Source organism: Anneissia japonica, unplaced genomic scaffold (genome assembly GCF_011630105.1).
Source record: "Anneissia japonica isolate Jap-2015-1 unplaced genomic scaffold, ASM1163010v1 scaffold287579_len849171_cov184, whole genome shotgun sequence".
NCBI lineage: Eukaryota > Metazoa > Echinodermata > Crinoidea > Comatulida > Comatulidae > Anneissia > Anneissia japonica.
The window spans coordinates 323,947-331,983 of record NW_022755335.1 but is presented as its reverse complement, the minus strand read 5'-3'; positions in this window follow the sequence as shown (position 1 = coordinate 331,983).

The window sequence follows — 8,037 nt, the reverse complement described above, 5'->3', positions numbered from 1 at the left end:
TATTAAACTGAGCAATTTCCTTTTATGCATTTGGTTACAACTTTCCTCATGGTTTTTCTCAACTAATGATGCTACACACATTCATATAGCATATATTAAAGAACGTGGAATAATTTTGCCTAGACGAAATTGTACATTGTGCTGTTACTGACCGGGCCTAGTCTCCTTATGAAGATTGTTATCAAATGTAGTGCGTTTGGATAGTACAATAGGTGATCAGAAACACGGCATTTTGTTCATTTTTATGTAGCAGAAGAGCTCTTGGTGTTGTTCTGTGTATAAAGATCATGTTGAGTATCAGTATATTTGGCGTTATAATCGCAAACCCGTTGAAAAAGTAGATCTCCTTCAAAGCTGCTCTATGCGACCATGTAATTGAGTGAAGATACCACTTGCCTTAACTAATCCACTCAATGTTAACAAATAATTATGATACAGTTTGGCCAGAAATTACAAAGATTACCCTCCGCATCTACTCTACTGCGTAGATGCGGATGGACAACTGGGTGGGTATGTAGGCCTACACTGTGCGCTGACAAGTACTCTGAATTTTGAAAATATAGCCTACCTTATCAGGGTATGTTGCTTTGATTAATGAGTACGTTATTATACTAAACTTCCGCATGGTAAATTAGACTGCCTATCGAATTTCATGTATTATTATTTTGTCTCAATGAAATGATCTACCATGGCCATACTATTTCGGAGCTTATTAAGGTTGTTTCTGTACTTATTTTTTAAATTTAAGAGTGATGATTGATTAGTAACGGCAATTACCGTCCGATAGCTCTAGTGTGTATTGTCTCTAAAGTTCTCCGATGTCAGGTGATTCACTACAGTCAGATGGCAGTCTGCTTAAAGATAGGTCACACAACAAATTTGTTTTCTTGATGCCAGTAAGCTTTTGACCGCAATTACCATTAAATATCGTTTAGTGATAGACAAATCAGTATTAATGTGTTAATAGTTTTAATTTGTGGGTTTAGTAACCAAATAATATTAAAGATGGGATGGTGTGACGTCTTATTCTTTTCAAATAAATAATGGAGTTCATCAAGGTTGGGTTATGTCGCCCTCCTGTTTGCGGTAGGCCCTGGCACTTTAAATCAATATCAAAAAGTTAGTGAATGGCAGGTAGGGATTGAATTGCAGAACATAAAATTTAATAATCTTGCAGACGATGAACTTGCTAGCTTATTCGGTCATTAGTTATACACTTTCCTAATAAACACCTGTCAATAACACGTTGATGACATGGCATTTCTATATCAATACCCAACAACACTAAATGGTCTTTTTTATTTATTTATTTATTTTTTTCTTACAAAATGGCATTTAGGCCTACAATTACATTGACTTTAGTTTTAAAAATAGATGCTAGCCTAGCCTAAAAACCAGGAGAAACCCAACAAAATCGGGAGCTCTAGCTAAAATATAGCCTAGGCTAAAAACATAATGTAGGTTTCTGCGATTGGAAATTGTAAAATCGAGAAAATAAAAGGCCACGAAATATTTCAAATTGTAAAATCGCGAAAATCTAGGGCTTAGAAAAAAAGGGGTTCTACAGTAACTAGCTCATTTCTCTATCCGAAGATATTTGCAAACTCTTCTATAATACTTGAAACATGTATTCACAATTAACATAATTTATACACAGCAGAAAAAGAAGCGGCTGCTTGTCAGTTTGATTACCAAACATACAAAACACAGGATACACAGAAAAAACAAAAAAATCTTAAAATTTGGGTCGCCCGCAATTGATGCTTACGTAATATTAATAATAATAATACCGTGCGCCATCCCTGACTGTTTACTCTCCCGGAATGTGCCAACAATCATGGACGACTCTCAAGATAAAATGTTAACATAAAAGATATCATGGCCTACATGTGAATGGACAAAAATATCGTTCGTAAAGTGAGAAGAAACAAACATCAGTAAATGGGCATGGATAGAAGTATAAATACCCCCGTGTCATATGTATATGTATGCCGTGACATAAGCTCATCTTTCACCTTTCAATTGGTCGTGGACCGAAGCGTCTTTGGGGTATGACGCATTTTTTGGAACAGAAATATGATAAATGAGATCATTTACCACTAATCAAAAACAAAGTATTATATTATATTATATTAATATGAATGGCCAAGGAAATTTAATAAGTTATATTGAGCAATAACGTATAGTCTGATCATATTCTCCCAAGCTGAGAATCGTTTTTCTTTTTCTTTTTCTTCAACTTGTCAAAATAGTATCAAAATGGAGATGAGTTTGGATTCATTTTTAATAGTTATTTCTACAGAAACACAGCACAATGTCCTTGAAATTTAAATATTGGTCAATTACAAAAAGACACTATAAATATTTGTTGGCAACTTGAGAGTAATAAGAATTAATTGCGGTAGGTTGCTAACGAGCGAGACGGCGGAAACACATTGTGCTTTTTCCACCAATATTGCCACACGCAACAGGATTAACCATCAGAGTTTGCGAATGTAAAATGAGAAAACACAGCTAGAAAGTTAGCTATTCGTGTATGGAATGTCATATACTAAGTAGTCAATTTTCTTAGACTTACGATTTTTTAAAATTTCAAAATGATAATAATGATGATGATAACTATGATGATGATATTGATGATGATGATCTTGATTATGATGATAATGGTGATAAAAAGTTAAAATAATGACGAAAAATGGATACGTAACCACGATCTGAATCTTCATTAAAGTAGGCCTACACATTAGGCCTATCTCATAATTATTTTAATTATTTGGCGCTGTTAGGGCTAAAATCTATTTAATAATAATAATAATAATAATAATAATAATAATAATAATAATAATAATAATAATAATTTCGATATTGTTTGGGTCAAGAAAATGACGTGTTTTCCCTGACGTTTTAACGTATTGAATGTTCTGTTGTTTCTAAATACTTGGATGTTTTTCGCAAGTGATATGAACCTAAGAGCATTCAGTACGTTGACACGGCAGGTAGGAAAAACGTCATTTCTTCTCATAATAATATTAACAATAATAGTAAAAGTAACAACAACAACAACAACAATAATAATGATAATAATAGGCCTAATAATAGGCCTAATAATAATAATAATACTAATATGAATAAACAATTAATTAATAGTTATAATTTAATATATATTCCCTACTGTTTCTAGTAAGATTTTGAAAATAATTCAATATCCTAAGACTAATTAATGCGATAACATACCACAAAAGGTCTACACAAAAAAAATGTTTGTCGATGAGTTGTAACAGTGGAACTGCCACTGATTCATTTCAGAGTTAACATTTTAGTTCGATTAATGAATTAATGGAGCACTGCCGTATTTAATTCTAGTAATGACACTTAATGAAACGTTTATTTCCCGTAGACCTCGACTGTTCTAAGTGAATACGGAAGAGCTGTACTTTATGTAAAAATAAAACCTGTCACATTATGGGTTATTTCATTATTAACTTTCAGAAATAGATATCCTTGATTCAGAAAGTACACTCTCACATTCTATTTACCACTTTTAATTTCTTAACCCACTCTATTTACAGCTTATACCACTAATTGATCATATCTTTACTATTCAAGTAAACCCAATATTACTTCGGCGATATAAATTTCGGACACCACTGACCATAACAGTCGGATCAATGTTTATGACGTAAAATTGACAATAAATTAGTTCTAAAGCCCTATCCAGAGAAAAACATGTGACATGCCTAAATATGGTCATGATGACATCACATCATGACCATATATAGGCACATCATGACTATAAATGGGCATACTACAGTTTTCTGTATAAAAAAAAATTGATAGTGTGCACAGAGCTTAACATCTAATGAAACATTTATTGGTCAGACGTTCTCTTTGAACATAACTCTCGGCATATGAATACACGTTTATTCGTACATTACGGTATGTCATCTGTTTAGGCTTACAAACAAACAATAAAGCATTAACGCAGCAAAACTCATCATTGGATACGATAACATCAGCTGCTATTCCAAAGAGTATCAATAGAAATCATCACTTATATTACTAAAACATCTGTTGAAAATTAATATTAATATATCGTAACACGGTGTTGTTATTTTCTGTAGAAATGCATAAAACTATTTTCATAATCAGGTTTTCTGAAAATACAAACAATAGGCCTATAATAAAAAAAAAAATACTTGGAATTAAATCCGGTTGCTTTACAAAGAAAATGTACCATAGGTATCCAAATAGTTTCCCATTTTAATACAGGCACTGTAAATTAAATTTATCACTATTTTATAAAAAATCAGATATAGCATTACAAACAGCTCCCCCTCTCCACCTCTCCCGAGTAAATATCTCATGGATTGTATAAAATACTATTCTATATAAATCCATCAAACTATATACATTATAGGGTTTAAGGACGGTACACATAAAGTTCTAGTTACTCGCATCTGGACGTAGGGACTTTACACCAGTAAGGTCTTAATGACCCTCATCTCAAACTAATCAAAATACATTATGTGATAGGCAAGTAAATCTACTTTAAGTCCTAGCGAACCGCATACCACCAATCCTAGCTAAAAACATGAATGACCGGATTGATGTGATTTGCAAGTGCAAGTAGCAGGATCGAAAGAAAGGGAGGAATTTAAAAGAAAAAAAAGAAGACAAAAATCAAGACGTACACATGGAAGAGAAAGATATTGTGTGTTGAGAAGTGTCCAGCAAAACAGATTAATTACGAGGTGGAGAAGAGAGAAATTTTAAATGTGATCAGAAGTTTCAAATAGCGCGGAGAAGAAGAAAAAATACTATTATCGGATTTCAAAAAGAGTATAGTGATGAAGAATATGAGAACTTACTTTACAACGGCAGATGTATTTAATATTCTACTTCCAACATTATACGACTTATTTATGTGCACGATAAAACAAAATAACGAATAAATTTAAATAATTTAAAACGCCACAACCATTGTTTGTGAGCAAGTTAATTTTCTCCAAAGCATAATAATTAAACGTGTAATTTTCTCCAGTATTAAAGGCAAGTTAGTCACTAGTTAGTACGTCCTCATTTCGGAGTTAGGAATCTACGAATTGCTGCACCATTATTATCAATGCTAACTATATTTTTGTATGTAAGGTTTATTTAACTTTTTATTCTACTATATTTTAAGTGCATGGCTGGCATGAAGGGGGCTCACTTAAACAAATCAACGACAATACAGAATAAAAAGTAGCGGGAAAACGCATAAAGTGATACGAAACAAGATAATGTACATGAATATAAAAGTGGAGGTGATAACAAGACTAAGATCATGCGCTAATAAACAAACTCTGAAGAGTGTCGAGCCACAAAGATCCTAAACTCCGTTCGTTTATCATTTTTCCTTATTTACCCATAATTTGTTTATTTACTAAAACTGTAGGATAGCCCTGAAAGATTGCAGAAACATTGTTTGCGCTCCTATTTAGGAGTGTGGGGGCACCATGGTGGCCCACAGGCCCAAGAAGGCAATTTAGCGATGGAATAATAATTCATAATGATATGAACCTCAAATGTTTTATTTTAAATTCTATAAAATTGACATTTTAAACACGTTATCTCCATCTCCTCGTACATTTGTTTTATACCGGTTTTGTAAACGATTTAATACACAATTTTTATAAAATACTATTACAGAAAATAAATTTTGTATTGAGTATTTTGTTTTATAAATAGTGCATGAGACACGAGTTTCAGTTTAACTCATTCCTCCATATCTGGGATACATTGCAAAAAGAAATTAGAGACGAATTCATTTTTAATTTAAACATAGGCCTATTTTAGTCGACTCAAACACTTTGTTGAGAACTGAAAAGTGTAATTACAGTCAAATTCTAAACATAGGCCTATATAAAGTTCAATATCTAGATCTTCCATAAAATATTATATTTTAACATTAAAAAATGTATTTTTCCTTTATTTTTTTAATGTATACTATTTTTTGCCAGCGGCACTTAGGAGCTCTCAAACAGGCTTAACGCCACTTTTGAGCAATCTCGTCCGGTGTTGGCTAGCATTTGTTTATATTCTGTTTCTCATTTTGTGTATGTTTGTCGTGTGTTGAATTAAAGACAAAATAAATGATACGATATATGACGGATAATCTTTCACGGATTTCCACATTTTCCTTTAAAAAATCTTCATGAATTTAATTCTCCAAACTAATGAGTTGTTTTTGTTTTCTTGCACATGATTGCATAAGTCCACTCGCTTTATACAAGTAGGCTAAAATAAAACAAATGAATGTGTCATAAATGGCGAAAATAAAACGACATATTACTAACAGAAACATGACTAGGACATGCAATGCATAAGCGAAATCACCTACTAAAATAAATAAACGGGGGAAAAAAAGACAGAAAAGAGCGTATTGGTTTCTTGAACTACTGTATAATGATGGATGAAGTGATAATTAACCGAGCAGTGTGTTGGCGGCTCGCGATCAGCTGACGCCTTCATAGAGACTGCAATCAGACTGCCACCGATACTCTGCCAACAACCGAACATCAAATACAAAACTTAAATAAAAAAAAAATGTGCTGATGTAAGTCTATAGCACAATACAGTTGCACCAACCTAAAAGCAGCAACAAATAGGCCTGGTCATAAAGTAGGCCAACACCAAACAATTATAAAAGGACACATTTTTTTTGTAGCCCTCAGTTATAGTCCTACGCCTTCAGAACACTGAATGTGATTTTGTTGGGTTGGCTCATAATGATGAAATATGCTTGATCAATTATCGCAATAAAAATGTCAATATTCATAGAGCGGAAACTAATCGACGCAATATATTATGTTGCTATGAAATAAACAGTTATGTATGGGTGAATGTACAGTCTGAATCAAACGTACATTATTAGTATCATAATGGGAGGACCCACGTATGGCCAAACATTTTCAGTGATTGGCCACTGTTATAATATTGCATTATGTTGCTTACTTTAGATGGCTTCATAATTATTACATTTTATGTCTGGAGGTCGTGTATTGGCCTGCAGGTTGTGTAAGACGCTTTGCAGTAGAGGGCCACTTCTTTCTTACTATATTATATTGCCGTTGATTAATTTCTAGATAAACGATATGAATTCTAACAACTCAAGAGGCCCTTTATCTATCGTTTCGTTCACCATTTGTATTTCACTTAGTGGAGTCCGTCTGTAAAATACTTTTTAGTAGGACATTGGTAGGCCTATTTTATGGTTATTGTAATGAACAGGTGTTGTGGTAGGACTTATATGGGCAGTTGTGAATTACAACTGAGAATTACATTGTTGTATGTTTTGTGCCTATTTGTAATACCAAGATTCTCTGTATTAGAGTACGGGGAAGGAGGACCTGATGGCCCCTTTGGACCCATAACATTGGGAACTGGAGCTTTACCGCCGAGAGTACGATCTCACCACTTCAAAGCTTCGTTGTAAAGTGCTGGTTAGAAATAGGAACGACCATGATGCTGATCCTGTGCCCCATTTTGACTGGGGGTAACCGGAGCTCTGTCGAGAGCTCATTGGCTTTGCATCATGCTTATATATATTGCAAAATATAATATTTGCAAGTGTTATATAGTGTATTACTGTACTGCATATATTCTTAAAATCAGCAGCAAATTTATTACTTACATTTTTAATAATAATTAATTACAATCCAGTAACATATATTTTTTATCGTTTCCATCTCTTCTTTATATATTCCATACAATTGTCTGGTCGTCATTGGATATTTTTATAATGGTATCAATAAAAAATATGGTAATAAGATATGCACATTTTTAATTGGATCAGATTAGATAACTATTTTATGTACCGGTCAAAATTTAACGGGAAATACAAGAGTGAAATCTGGAACAGCTGGCTCTTCGTGAGTCATAGTAATTTGTTTACCTAGCTGTATTTGACTTTAGTTATATATTATCATTCTGTATATGTATTTTGATGGTCGAATACAAAATAAATGAAAGAATGAAATATCATTGAAACCAACAAAA